The sequence below is a fragment of the Pseudopodoces humilis genome, chromosome 25, assembly GCF_049639895.1.
Source record: "Pseudopodoces humilis isolate 2021_Gansu_Grassland_sample_001 chromosome 25, ASM4963989v1, whole genome shotgun sequence".
Taxonomy (NCBI): domain Eukaryota; kingdom Metazoa; phylum Chordata; class Aves; order Passeriformes; family Paridae; genus Pseudopodoces; species Pseudopodoces humilis.
Window position 1 is genome coordinate 4,806,153 of NC_142224.1, and position 12,606 is coordinate 4,818,758.

The 12,606-nt window shown below is 51.9% G+C and overlaps 1 protein-coding gene across 1 annotated transcript in view; it reads left to right on the forward strand.

Moving 5' to 3' along the window:
• NECTIN1 (nectin cell adhesion molecule 1) overlaps positions 1-12,606 on the forward strand; it is a 57,719-nt gene that overhangs the window by 26,823 nt on the left and 18,290 nt on the right. The gene's annotated exons all lie outside the window — the stretch shown is intronic.

Sequence of the window (12,606 nt, forward strand, 5' to 3'; positions counted from 1 at the left end):
GTGCTCTGTTTGCTCCATCCCTGTGGGTCAGGGCACAGGATGTCCTCAGATACAGAACCCACCTTGGCACACTTGGACTGATCTCCTCTCCCCCTTCCTGATCTGCTGAGAGTTCCCTGTGGCTGTCACAGCCCTGGTGTTGTGACAGCATCACAAACAGGAGGTTCTCAAGCCTGGAACAAACTGGTTTTTTATTATATAAAACTCAGAGTTTTTACAGACAAACCATTCACAGTCCCTGAGACCTCCACCCTTCACTGCAGACTGAGCCTTTGAAGTCTCTAAGCCCTGCACTAACAGGGGTTAATGACATTTATCTACATACTTATCTTCCTTCTCCCCTCCCTCTTGTCACGCTGAAGTTACCTCCAGTAACCCTCCAGTAACGTTTTGTGGCACCCAGGTGACATCAACTCTTTTCCAGGATGGGGCAATCACTGTTCATACAGGTTCAAAATCTCCTTTTAGTCTCTTTTCCCTGTCTTCTCTTTTAATTCATTTTTCATTTGTTTAATACCCATGTGCTTATTTCTGGAAGTCTTCCTCCACTACTATTCTGGTCAGTTTTTTACCAGATTGGAAATGGGACTTTTTGTCCTCTTTCCTTTTGCCATTAGCTATTTATAACCTCCCATCCATCTCCCTAGGTAGCCAAGCGTCCAGCTGTGTTCTCTCTGTCACTCTGGTCCCTAAGCAACAAGTAAAGATGGTTCTGAGCAGTTCTTAGCTCGAGCAGGGGTGACAAACAAGTGACACTCGAGCTGCTGTGCAGCCTGGGAGCACCCCCAGCCCAGCTGCCACATCCAGAGGTGGTGGAGCACCAAGGGGAGCCACAGCCAGGCTGGTCCCATCCTTCTGTGGAGCATCAGGACCACAGGGAGGAGTTTTTGTCTCCCAGGGATTCTTTCTGCACAGTTCCTCCTTTCCATCCTCACCTGAGTAATGGTCCTGGCATGGGAGGTCAAGGCATGGAGTCACAGCATGCTCTGGGTTGGAAAGGACCTTAAAAAACATTTAATTCCACATCCTGCCACAGGCAGGGACAGCTTCCCCTAAGTCCCATCCAACCTCACCTTGGACACTTCCAGGGATGGAGAGTCCACAATCTCTCCTTGCAAAGCCCAGCCCATCTCCCCTCCAAGCCTCCCTCCTTCTGCCTCCAGTGTTTTGTCTCCAGAGCCATTTCCCCCACCCTGGGCACTCTGGATGGAGGACAGAACTGCTTCTGTGGGAATTGTGATATTTTGGAGCATCCATCCTCGCTCCAGCCCTTGGGGGAGGCAGCAGGCAAGCGGCATGCTGTGCTGGGGAAGGTGCTCAGGAGTTTCCAGCTTTTCCAAGATAAAAGTTCTGCTGGAAATCTGGAGGACCCTTTCATTCCTTCATTCTTCCTCCCACCAGGAGAGCTGCCTGACATTTTTGGGGTAAAGTTTGTCTTAAAATATGCACAACGTTCTGGAGGAACTGTGTCCATATTGTCATGTCTGCTAAAAAATGTAATAGTCTGGTTTGTGCTCTCTCTCTCTCTCCTCGTCTCCCCCTCTTTTTTGCCCCCAAATCTGAGAGGAACAGGAGTTCTCTCAGCCAGCCTCCCCTGGAGTTGTTAGAGAGTGGAAAGGCACAAGCAGCAGACGGAGGAGGAGGAGGTGGGCACACCAGGCAGGTGCAGGGTGGGAGCAAATCCGTCTGTCAGGAAGGAGGAATAGACAGGGAATCCAGAGGGAGAGGTGCTGGAACGGGGCTGTGGGTCCCACACAGCTTGGAGGGCTGGCCCAAGCCCCCAGAAAACTCCTAACCCAGGGACAGGGTGGGATGAAACCCAGGAGAGGATGAATCCAGATGGATCAGAGCCCGGAGTGGGCTGTGGAAAGTGAAGGTGGGGAGAGACACAGGGAGGTGATTTGTGTTTGGGGGTGAGAGCTGTTGGAAAGGTCAGCTGTGGGGATGACTAACGCGGGATGGGCTGGAAGAGTGGGGATGTTGGGCGTTTCAGAGGCAGTTCTCCTTCTGCTTTGAGGCTGTCATTTGAAAACTTCCACAGAAAGGAAATTTCAAAAGAAAACTTTGGCCTGGCTTCATGCAAAAATGTCCCCATTCCATGGCAACCAAAGCATCCCATCCTGGCTGCACTCCTGGTTGGTGTTTTACCATAATGCCATTTAAAAGAAATGAGAGTCCACAAGGAAAAAACATTTCAAACTTATCAAAAGGGCTTTTTTTTTTTTTTGGTGGTTTTTTTTGGTTTTTTTTTTTTTTAAATCAGATTTTGCCAAAATCAGCATGTTCCAGTAGATGGTTTTGGCTTGGGCTAAGTGACACTTTCCATCAGAAAAATATGCTGTGCTGGAAAATTTTCCACCAGCCCCGGTTATTTTTTCATAGCATGCTTTCCATTTTTGTGGCAGCCCCCAGTTTGAGCTGGGACAAAGCACATGAGTCCCCTGAGAGCAGCTGACCTCCTGGTCTTTGGAAGACCAGGATGAATCCCTGGAGTTCTCCCCAGTGGCACAGGAAAATCCATCTGGCATCCACATCCTTCTGCACGTGGCTTGTTGCTCCCTGAGAAGGAAACAAGGAGCCTGGTGCTGATGTAGTTGAGTAAAAGTCAATGAAATCACCATGAAAGTCAATAAAATCTGCCAATTAAGGCCAACTGAGCTGTTTAACCCTGAGAATCCGGGCCTGGTTTCCCTGGCCCAGGGCTGGGAATGGGGTGTTGGCTCTTGGCTTGCTCCATCCTGCTGCCTGCTCATGGATCTCCATGGGGAGCTGATTGCTTTTTGGTCCTGGCTTGTCTCTCGTGAATCAAGACTTGGGGAAGAGTTTTAGGGCAGATGTGTGATTCCAGCCTGCCACAGGGATTCAGGCCTGTCAGAGCTGCTGGCATCCCAACCTTCCTGCTCGGGCAGGTCTGGGATAAAAGTGAAACACCCTGAGAGAGGCCCCCAAAAGCAGCCCAGTATGGAGGGCTGTGTTTGAAGGGCCACCTTTGTCCCTGGGCACTGAGGCTCTCAGCACTGTTGTCACTCCACCTTCCGGGGGACATTTGTCATCAAATTCCCCTAAAGTGTTGTGGCACAGCCCAGCTCCTCCCTGGGGCTACCTGGAAGCACAAAGCCACCTGGCTGGAGAATGGGATAATCAGGCATGGAGAAATCTTTAATTTCTCTTCCTGGAAGCTCACCCCTGCCCCTCATTGCATTACAATCACTAAGGAGATACAACTTAAAAGTCCCCAGTGAACTCAGCAGAAGGAGTAATGTTCCCACTGAGAGGTGTCCAAAGGGTTATGGGAACTTGTGAACCCTTCTCTGCAGGACAAATCATCTTTTTATCTGCAGAATTCCCTGCTCCTCCTGCCCTCTGCTCTGGGCTGAAGCTCCCTGTCTCTCTGAGCCCTTCTGGGCAGGCAAGAGTGGCTGTGCCTGTGTTGGTCTCCCAGGAAAGCAAAGCCCAGGCACCACAGAGGACGGGGTGGGGAGCGTGACCCGTGCTGGGAGGTCTCCCTGCTGGGCTCTGACCCTCCCTCCCTGCTTTCCTCCCCCCTTCCCATGCTCAGCCTGCCTTTAATGGGTGGTCTTGTCACTTGTTTACAGTGCTGGCTCTTGCAGGCCCCTCTAAGCTCAGCAATCATTCCTCAGACAGCCTGGATGAAGGCTGGGAACTTAATGGATGGGAGAGCTGCATCTCCACCCGTGGGGGTCACAGAACGGTTTGGGTTAAAAGGACCTCAAAGCTCATCCCATGGCATGGGCAGGGACACTTTTCACAATCCCAGGTTGCTCCAAGTCCTGTCCAACCTGTCCTCGGTAATTCCAGGGATGGGGCAGCCACAGCTTCTCTGGGAAATCTGTGCCAGTCTCTCAGAGTAAAAAATTTCTTCCTAAAATCTAATCTAACCCCGCTCTTTTTCAGTATGTGGAATATTTCAGAAATGTGGGGCTGGCTTTGCTCAGAGGGTGAATGGGACACTCACCCCCAGCCTCAAAGTTTTCCTAATTTCTGGCATGTTCTTAGCACAAAATTTCAGAGATTTGGTTGCAAGCAGTTTGCTCATGGTTGGGAAAAAATTAAGCCACATTTTGGGGACCTTTAGTGGAGCCCTTGACTGGGCAATATTTAGGTTTCCACGCTGTGCCTATTAAATGGATTTTGCACTTCATTTCCCTCGGTTTCTTCAGCCGTGGAAACGAGGGTGACTTTGCCATTTGCATTGTGGTGGGTGGGGCTGCAGGGCCTCCCCACAAATGCCTCCATCCCTCCTTCCTCAGGTGAGAATTGCCACCATCCTCTGCAGATCCCCACCTCTAACCAGCTGAGATTGCCGGTGCTTGCCTGGGTGGCCTTGGGCATATCTCTTTGTCATTCAGCACCTCTGGTTTCCCCACCCCTGAAAGCAGGGGTAATAAAGCTTTCCTGCCTCTCAGGGTGTTGGAGGATTAATTAGTTGCTGTTTGAAGAGCCTTTTGAAGATGCAAAGCTTTTTCCATAAATATGCAGAGTGATTCCCGTAGATGGGGCCCGGGTAGGACCAGAGCTGTGTCTGCCTCTGCTCTGTGGAGATCCTAAACCCGGCAGAAGTGAAATTTGTAGAAATTCTTTGCACTGGGACCTGATGATAAGAAAGCTGAGTAGCAGCAGGCTGGAAATCCATCAGAGCAGTGAATCTGGGGTTATTTGTACTCACTGTTCTTTCTGGGCTGTTGTTCACGGGCAGGAATCCTTAAACAACCCAGAAAAAGTTGGGAGGTCTGAGCCTTTCCCACTTCCCTGCAGAGATATCTCTGGGGCAAGATAAAAACACATTAAAAGAGAAATCACAGGCAGGGAGCCAGCGAAGGGTGTCTGTCCATTGCATCTGTTGGTGCCATGTTTGCATTTGTCTTGTTTGCAAAGCTTTTCCCTACTTGTCAGCCACCAGAACATATATCACATTCTCCTGGTTACAAAAAAACTTGCTTGTTTCTATCTTTCGAAACAAATTACAGAAGAACAGAGAGTGGCATTCCTGCTTGCGAGAGGAGGAAACATTTCTTTTTAACTTCAGGAGATAGTGAGATATCAGCAATATGTTATATCCTGAGAGATAATGGGAGGAAAGCAAAACCACAGGCAGAAAGCTGTGACTGTTAAACATGCATTTCAGCTATAGGAAAGCCGGAGTTTTGATCTTCTCCATGAAAATTACAGGGCTGGCCAGCACCAGCGTGGTTTGGCAGGGATGCATTTTTCACCACGTTTTGGACAGAAGACCAGCGTTCGGATCTTTGATAATTTCCTGTGACCGGGCATGTATCCTGATGAAAGAGGCTTGGTTTGAGTGGGGACAGAGGGAATTGGCTGCTGGGGCCAGCCAGAGGAGGCTGCCAGTTATTAACCCTGGCACTGAAGTCACGCCTGAGTCAGCAGAGTTTCGGCTTTGTCCCGTTCCCATTGTGGAGGCGAGTGAGTCAATCCCTACTCCAGCCCTGAGAGCTCCCCCATTTCCTGCTCCAGCTCTGAGCCCACAAACCAGCCAGGGAAAGAAGGATCTGATGTCCTCTCATTTTTTTCTGTGCCATCAAGTTTATTTTTGTTTTTGTCAAATCTCTTCAGTCTCAAGCTCCCTTGGTTCGGAAATGAGGCTCTCCATGGGTTACTATCTTGATCCCCTCTTCACAGCTCCTCATTAAATCCCTCCTTAGCACCTGGAGAGCTGTAATAGCGAGGAGATTTAGCACTGGACCAGAACTCCTTGTACAACATCCAAAGCAACAAGGAAGTCCAGGAGAGAGGCAGAGCAGAGCAAACACTCCTGTGCATTTGGGGACTCAGCCCATCAAGATAAAGTCTCAGGACAGTCTCAGCTTAATTAGCTTCCATCTTCTCAAAGCTCCGGCTTCTTTCCCTTCCTCCACACTTGATTTTCCAGCTTTTCTTCCCCACCCAACCACCAAATAAGCATTGGCTCTGCTTGTGGTCCCCTTTCTTTTGCTTACAGGTTAGAATTGGTAAGCAAAAAGACCTTGTTTTTTTCTTTGCTGGCAGGCAACGAGATGATTCTGGAGACAAGAGTCTTGGATTTTTGGTTCTTTGTCTTTGCCTGGCCAGATGCCTGCTTTTCCTGGTGCAGAATGTCATCCTGGACATATCCACTGGTGGAATAGTGGCTGGGGATGAGAAGAGGCGAGCGACTGGGCTGGAGTGTGGTGGTGGACACACAAGAGGGGTGGGAAGATTTTTAAGGCTACAAAGGAAGGAGGGCAAATCAAAGAAAGGCACAAGCATTGACCAGCTGGACAGGAAATCCTGGAGACAGGCAGTGGGGAGAGAAGGAGATGTGACATGGAAACTACAGGAGAAAGGAGACTGGAGTTGTGAAACAGGGTGCTGGACAGGTGGGAGCAAGAGCACGCAGGAGGAAAAGAGCTGAGGAAGGAGCTGGAGTCATGTCCAGCCCAAAAAGAGAGCGGGAAATGGGCCAAGTGCACTGGGGCAGGCCAGGCAGGAGCACGGAGCAGCCTGGTGTGTGCTCAGGTGTGTGGGAACTGGAGCTGGGTGCCAGGATTAGCTGAGTGCGGCGGGGACGGCAGCCTTTGTGCTTTGTTGCTGAGCATGGGCTTTCCCAGCTTTATTGCAGGAAGGCCTTTCCCAGTGCTGTGTCAGCTCTTTCTGCAGGAGCCCTGCTCTGCCAGCCTCCCTGCTTTTGCCATGGGGCATGTTCCCCTCCCCGTGACTTGGGGGGTGAAGCAAAGCAGCTGTGAGAAAGGCAGGGAAGGAACGGCAGGGAGTGAGAGCTGGGAGCAGAGGCAGGCTGCTGTTCCCATCCCACTCCTCTGCTGTGCAGCCCTTTTTCCTGGCTGGATGCAGCTGGGGACGTTTGCAAAGTTGAAAAACTCGTGGTCTAGTCCAGTGGTCATCAATCTGTGACCCATCCCACCCTGGCCTCTGCTTTTCTTTCATCTCTTGCTCCAGGAGCACTGGGACAAGCACGGCCTTGCTCTTGCTTCGGGCCTGTGTGTGAGCCCCAGCGGTGGCTCAGTGACCAGATTTCCCAAAGTGGAACAGGGAATAAGTGGAGCGTTGATGGATCAGGCCCTTTGGGGAAGAGCTTTCATTCAAGGGGCTCCTGAGGCTGCTTTGTGCTCCATTTATCCAGAGAGGAGATCCTGCACAGGCAGGAGAAGGCTTTACCCAAAGGCAGCCAATGGTGGCCTGGCTGGAGACCTCACTCGATACAAGCCATTGACTGGTCCTGGGATAAAACCATCCCTGCTCTGCTGCCATGGGCTGGATCTGGGTCTGAACCAGTGACCTCGAGGGGAGGGCCCTGTGTTTCCCATGTGCAAGCCAAAGCCCAGCCCAGTCCTTTCTTGTTTGAGAGGGATTTATTTGGCTGAGGGCCAGGCGGGCCATTGTACAACGCTGCCATTTCCCGGCAGCTCCCATAAATCTCTCCCAGCTCCCACTGGGAAGGGGGAAGGGATGCCTGGGCGTGCAGTTTCTCTCTTGGGGTGCCCCCACCCCATCCCAGTGTTATCTCAGGCCTTTCATGTGCAGCCATGTCACCTGGAGCTATAATCTTGCCACATCTCTCTCATCTTCCTTCTAAGGCTCCCCCTCCCCTTGTGTTGGAAACTCAAGTTTTACAATCCCTGTGGTGCTCAGGCTCTGCAGGAGTGAATCACTGGATGACAGGGACACCTCCAGTGAAAGTCTGCTGCCACAGGAAGGGCCTGGGGGTGACTCAGTGGAGCCCACTGACTCACTGGAGCCCATTCCTTCATTGCAGTGGGCTCCCAGCAGGGCGAGGCAGGCCCTGTGCTCTCGGAAGAGCAGCAGAATCCTGATTTAAATGCCTGGCAATCAATGCAAAGCCTCCCTGGCAAGAGCAGAGGTACTAACCCCAACCTCCTGGCCAAGCGCCACCTCACACCTTTGCTTCTTGCCACCTGAAATTCCCCTGCTGGGATTTCAGATCCTCTTTCCCGTGTTTCCCACCCTGCCTGACACACCTGGGATGTTTCTTTGGGCTGTTGGAGGCTCTGCCCCACAAGAGTTGTGTTTCTTGTTTTCCTTTGGAAAAGTGAGTTCAGAAACACCAGGAGAGAAATTTTTAAGTGCCACCAAGTGGAAGGTTTTGGGTTCCTGTTCAATCCCACTTTTCCCTCATGGAAAATCTGCAGTGTCTGTGAGAGACACGGGACCACGGATGGGACATCACTGCCCATGGCCACGGTGCTGTCACAAAACCAGGAGCTTTTTGTGGCAGTTTGTGCAGGTTGAAGTGTGATGCATTGATGTCCTTCTGGGACTAAGCTGCTGGGACTGAGACTATCGGGAGCAATCCCTGTGACATCTGCATCAGTCATGATATTGCCACACCGAAGGGTGGCTCATCACACTCCTGCCAAGGGCTGTTTCAGTGCCCTTGGGGGGAGATGAGTATCAGGGAACAGGAGGGAGAGAAATTGGTGAGAGGCTCAGCAGAAGCAAAGTTGTGCAAAGCAGAGTAGAGTTCACATGGCTCTTAACAAAGAGGCATTGAGTGAGGTTGTGACAGAGCTCACCCAGAGCCCGGAGATCATTTCCAGAGCTTTCTGTGGGGGGGAGCAAGAACCTGATTTGTGACTGTGGGAGCCTCGCTGGAACAGCACCTCCTGGGCTTTTAGGAGAAAGGATTTTCTGGCCCAAGAGCCACCACCTGGCACTTGTGCTCCGTCCTGGATGCCCCTGACACCCAGGGAGGGCAGGCCTTCCTTCCCAGCCCGTGTGCCTCAGGGCACCCCGAGCTGTGCCCCCGAGGCCTCGGTGAATATCTGGGCTTGGGATCGTGGGGAAAGGCATCAACACAAACCACTTCAGAGGCCCAGGTGGAGGAGTAGGACCTTCAAGGTCTGCACTAATGAGGTCCTGGCACCAACATGTCTTTGGCGCACAGCTGGGCCCTTTTTTGGTCCCTGACAAAAAATAACACCACAAAACTAATGAATAAAACGCAAGTGGGCAAGCTGCAACCTATCCAGCTAATCTTTGCCCGGGTGCTGGCTGCCCCTGGGAGGTGTCAGCATGGATTGGTGGGCACTGGGAGATCTGGCACAGGGTGTGAAAACGGCAGGATCCATCCCAAGCTTTTTCCCTGCCCTACCAACCGCACGGATGGTTCAGCAAAGGAGAAACGCGGCGAATCCCAGCACTTCACACACACACACATCCAGTTGAATATGTTCAAACCCCTCCAGAGGCTGATTAGTGATTTTATTTTCTCCTCCTCTGCCGGCCGTGCGTGCTCATTGCCATCAATTATCTATGCATTTGCCCTGATGAATTATTGAGTGTGTAACGGGGTGAGGGAAGGCCCGCCAGCCCAGCTCAGTCACCTTGCAAACAAGCACTCCCCAGAGCATGGCAGCAGCCAAATTTGCCCTCTGGCTTCTGATTTAGGATGGGAAGCTGATCCAGCAACTTCCCAAATCCCTTTCTTCCATCTGTCCCCTTTCCTCATCACTGCATTGAGGTGTGGATGCTCCTGGAGCAGAACAGGTGCGTTATTTTCCTGATTTAAGTCTTGGGTGAGTGGAACAGGAAGAGTTTTTCCTGTCTTGCAAAAGAGTTGTTCAGTCACCTGGAAAGGAAACACGATTTCCGCGCTGTGTTTGGGGTTTTTCAGGGTATTTTTTTGGTTTTTTTTGTTTTGTTATTTCTTCTGCTGGGTGTTACTTTTTTGTTTTCTCTTTTCACCTGGAGCCTCAAGAAAGTTTGGAATGTGTTTTTGTTAAAGCTGCTGCGTGTAAGGGCCTGAATCCCAGCTTTGGCAGCATTTGGCTTTTGGCAAGTTGTCCTCACTCAACTGGCACCAGCTTTTTCCCTGGCCAAAAAAATCTGGCTCTTTATGCCTGGGCACAGGAAGGTTCTGCAGGACCATTCCAGGTTCAGGATCAGGTTTATCAGTTCCAAAGTCCACTTTTTATCCAGTTTATGTCCACACCCAGCCTGTATTGATACCTGGATCCCATGGCAGGGGGAGGGTAGAACTGGGAGTTGTTGCTGCTGCTCAAGGTCAAGATAAATAACTTGATTTTTAAAAGAGTCAGTTCATTAATTTGCAGGGAAATCACAGCATAAAGCAAGGGCACAGTAATGATGGATGGAGTGAGGGACTGGACTGACCTCCCCTGTGCTATCCATCACATTCCCTGCTGGAATGGCTCTAGCTTGATTGACTTTATCTTCATTGAAGGGGCACATCTTGGTCGCCCATCAGTGGCGGCCTTCAGGCTGGCAGCGCTCATCCAGACGTGCCACGAGGGACTGCCAGCCCTGCAGGGGTGACTCTGGTGGCCTTGCACCCTCTCGTCCCTGCAGCTGGGCTCCTCTGCTGCTGCCCTGGCACCGCTGAGCCGTGACTTCCTGCGGTGGCGGACGGGGCCGCTTTGTTGGGGTGTGGAAATCCTGCTTCAAAGGGCCCCGCTGGGCCCCACGGGGGGTCAGGGAGCTTGTGGGGAGCAGAGCCAGCTGTTGTGGGGAGCAGAGCCAGCTGTGCCAGCGCCCCAGCCCCGGGCAGGCCCCACTGGGGACACGAGCCCTTGGTGGAAGAGGCGCTGATGACTCCGCGCTTCCCCGGCCCTGGGAGAAGGAGGGAGCGCTGAGCACACCCACCCAGCTGGGCCGTTCCCAAGGCCCTGGCTACGTGATTGAAGTCTCCCCAGCAAGCTCCCACACGCTCTGGGAGGCTCTGGAGCCTTCTGAGCCAGACTGCTTGGCAAAGCTGTTCCTCACCTCGGCGGGTGTGGGCAATGCTGCGAGAGGCTCGCTCACCTCCGGGGTGGAAGGAGCAGCATATGCTGCACAGCGTGGTGGAGACATCTCCCCCCTCCCCTGTCCACCCATTCTTCCCTCAGATCCAGTGTGGCCTCATCTAAACCCAGCCCATGCCCTCGTTTCATCAGGGAGGGTGTTGTGGGCACAGGCCGCAGAAAAGTCCTTTGCTGTGTCCTGCTGCTGGGACATCCTTCTCCAGAGGGCAAACATGGTCCACATGTGGCTCTCTCCAAGCCTCATGCCTTTCCACATGCCTACCCTCTGCTTTGGGGAGGGAAAACCGTGGGGAAAATGGTTCTGGCTGTGCTGGGAGGGGAAGGGTGTACCCTGCCACCCCAGAGGACACGGTGGCTCGGTGAGTGCAGGCACATGAGGGCACCAGCGCTTTGCTGTGGCTGTAAGAAGCTCTGGAAAACATTCCTGAGCACCCAGCTGCAGTGCTGGGGTGTGGGGCTTGGCTCGGGGAACAGGGGGCAAGTTCACACAAAGCTCTGGAGCCCGAGTTTCGGTCAGAACTGCTGATGGCTGTGGTCAGCTGGTGGCGTCTCGTGGCCAGGCTGGGTTGTTGGGGCTTGTCCTCGGGGTCACAGGAAGGAGAAGGGAGCAAGAAGAGGCGTGGACGAGATGTGGGGATTAGACAAGGCTGGGAACAACAGGCAGGGAGTGAGGGGGCAGTGTGGAGTGTGGGTGGGTGGAGGAGAGTTTTGTCTGCCTGCACTTGTGTGTGTGTGAAACTGCAGGAAGGAGACTCTTGGAGAAGTCCCAGGGCACATCCGCCACAGGGACCAACACAGGAGTTTATTTTAGCCTTGGACAGGGAGCCATTCATCCCTGGAAGAACAGAGTAGGGTGACATTTCTGTTAGGAGGTGCTGTCTTGTTTCTCTTGCTCTGCATTTTTCTTTCCCCAGCCCCTCTCTCTGTTCCATTACTCTTTCATGTTCTTCACTCTCTGTGCATCTTCCTTTTTTTTTTATTATCCCTTTCTTTCCTCCCCAGCTCCCAGAATCCATCCAATTGCAGATTCTCCCAGAAGCAGAGAGCAAAACCCGCTTTTCTCGTTCTTACCACCTTGCCTCTATTGTATTTATCATACAAATACCGGCTGTATAATTACCAGAGCATTATCTCTAAACACACAGATTAGGAAAAGACACAGTGGCAGAAAAGATGAATTTCAGGGTCAGTCTGGTGGGAGATATTTTTCTCCATCTGTCAGGGGAGGAATCAACTGAGACAGAAGAGCTGTCATGAACTGCAGCTCCCACTTCTCAGGAGCACCTTCCACAGAATCAAGGTGGAACGTTCCTAAATTCAGCTACTTCTGGGGTTATAAAAAGGCCACAGAAACGATCTGGATGATACAGGAAGATCGTGCAAGGTGTAGAGGCAGTGCCTTAAAGCCGTTCTCATACGGGAATTATTTCTGCCCTGAAATGAGGGCTGAGTCTTTGCAGCTCCTTTAATTACTGCTGCAGCTCCAATGGGATTAAATGGATGTCTGAGTGTGTGTTAGCATATGTTGGGATGTGCTGTGCTGATAAACATCAGGGCTTTCACATGCCTGCAGACACACACACACCCTGCATATTTACCAGAACTGATTCAGTGTCACCCAGAGCTGAAGACAAAAGGGAGGAAGGTGTTATTGATCCAGCCCTGTGGCTTTGGGTGATGATGATGATGATGATGAGCCCTAGGCTGGGCTGGTCATAGCGGGAAGAAGGTGTTTATGACTAAGAATGAAGCTGCAGGTGGATGCAGAAGGTGCCTGTAGCCACAAATTGCTCTTGTATCAGCCATGCCG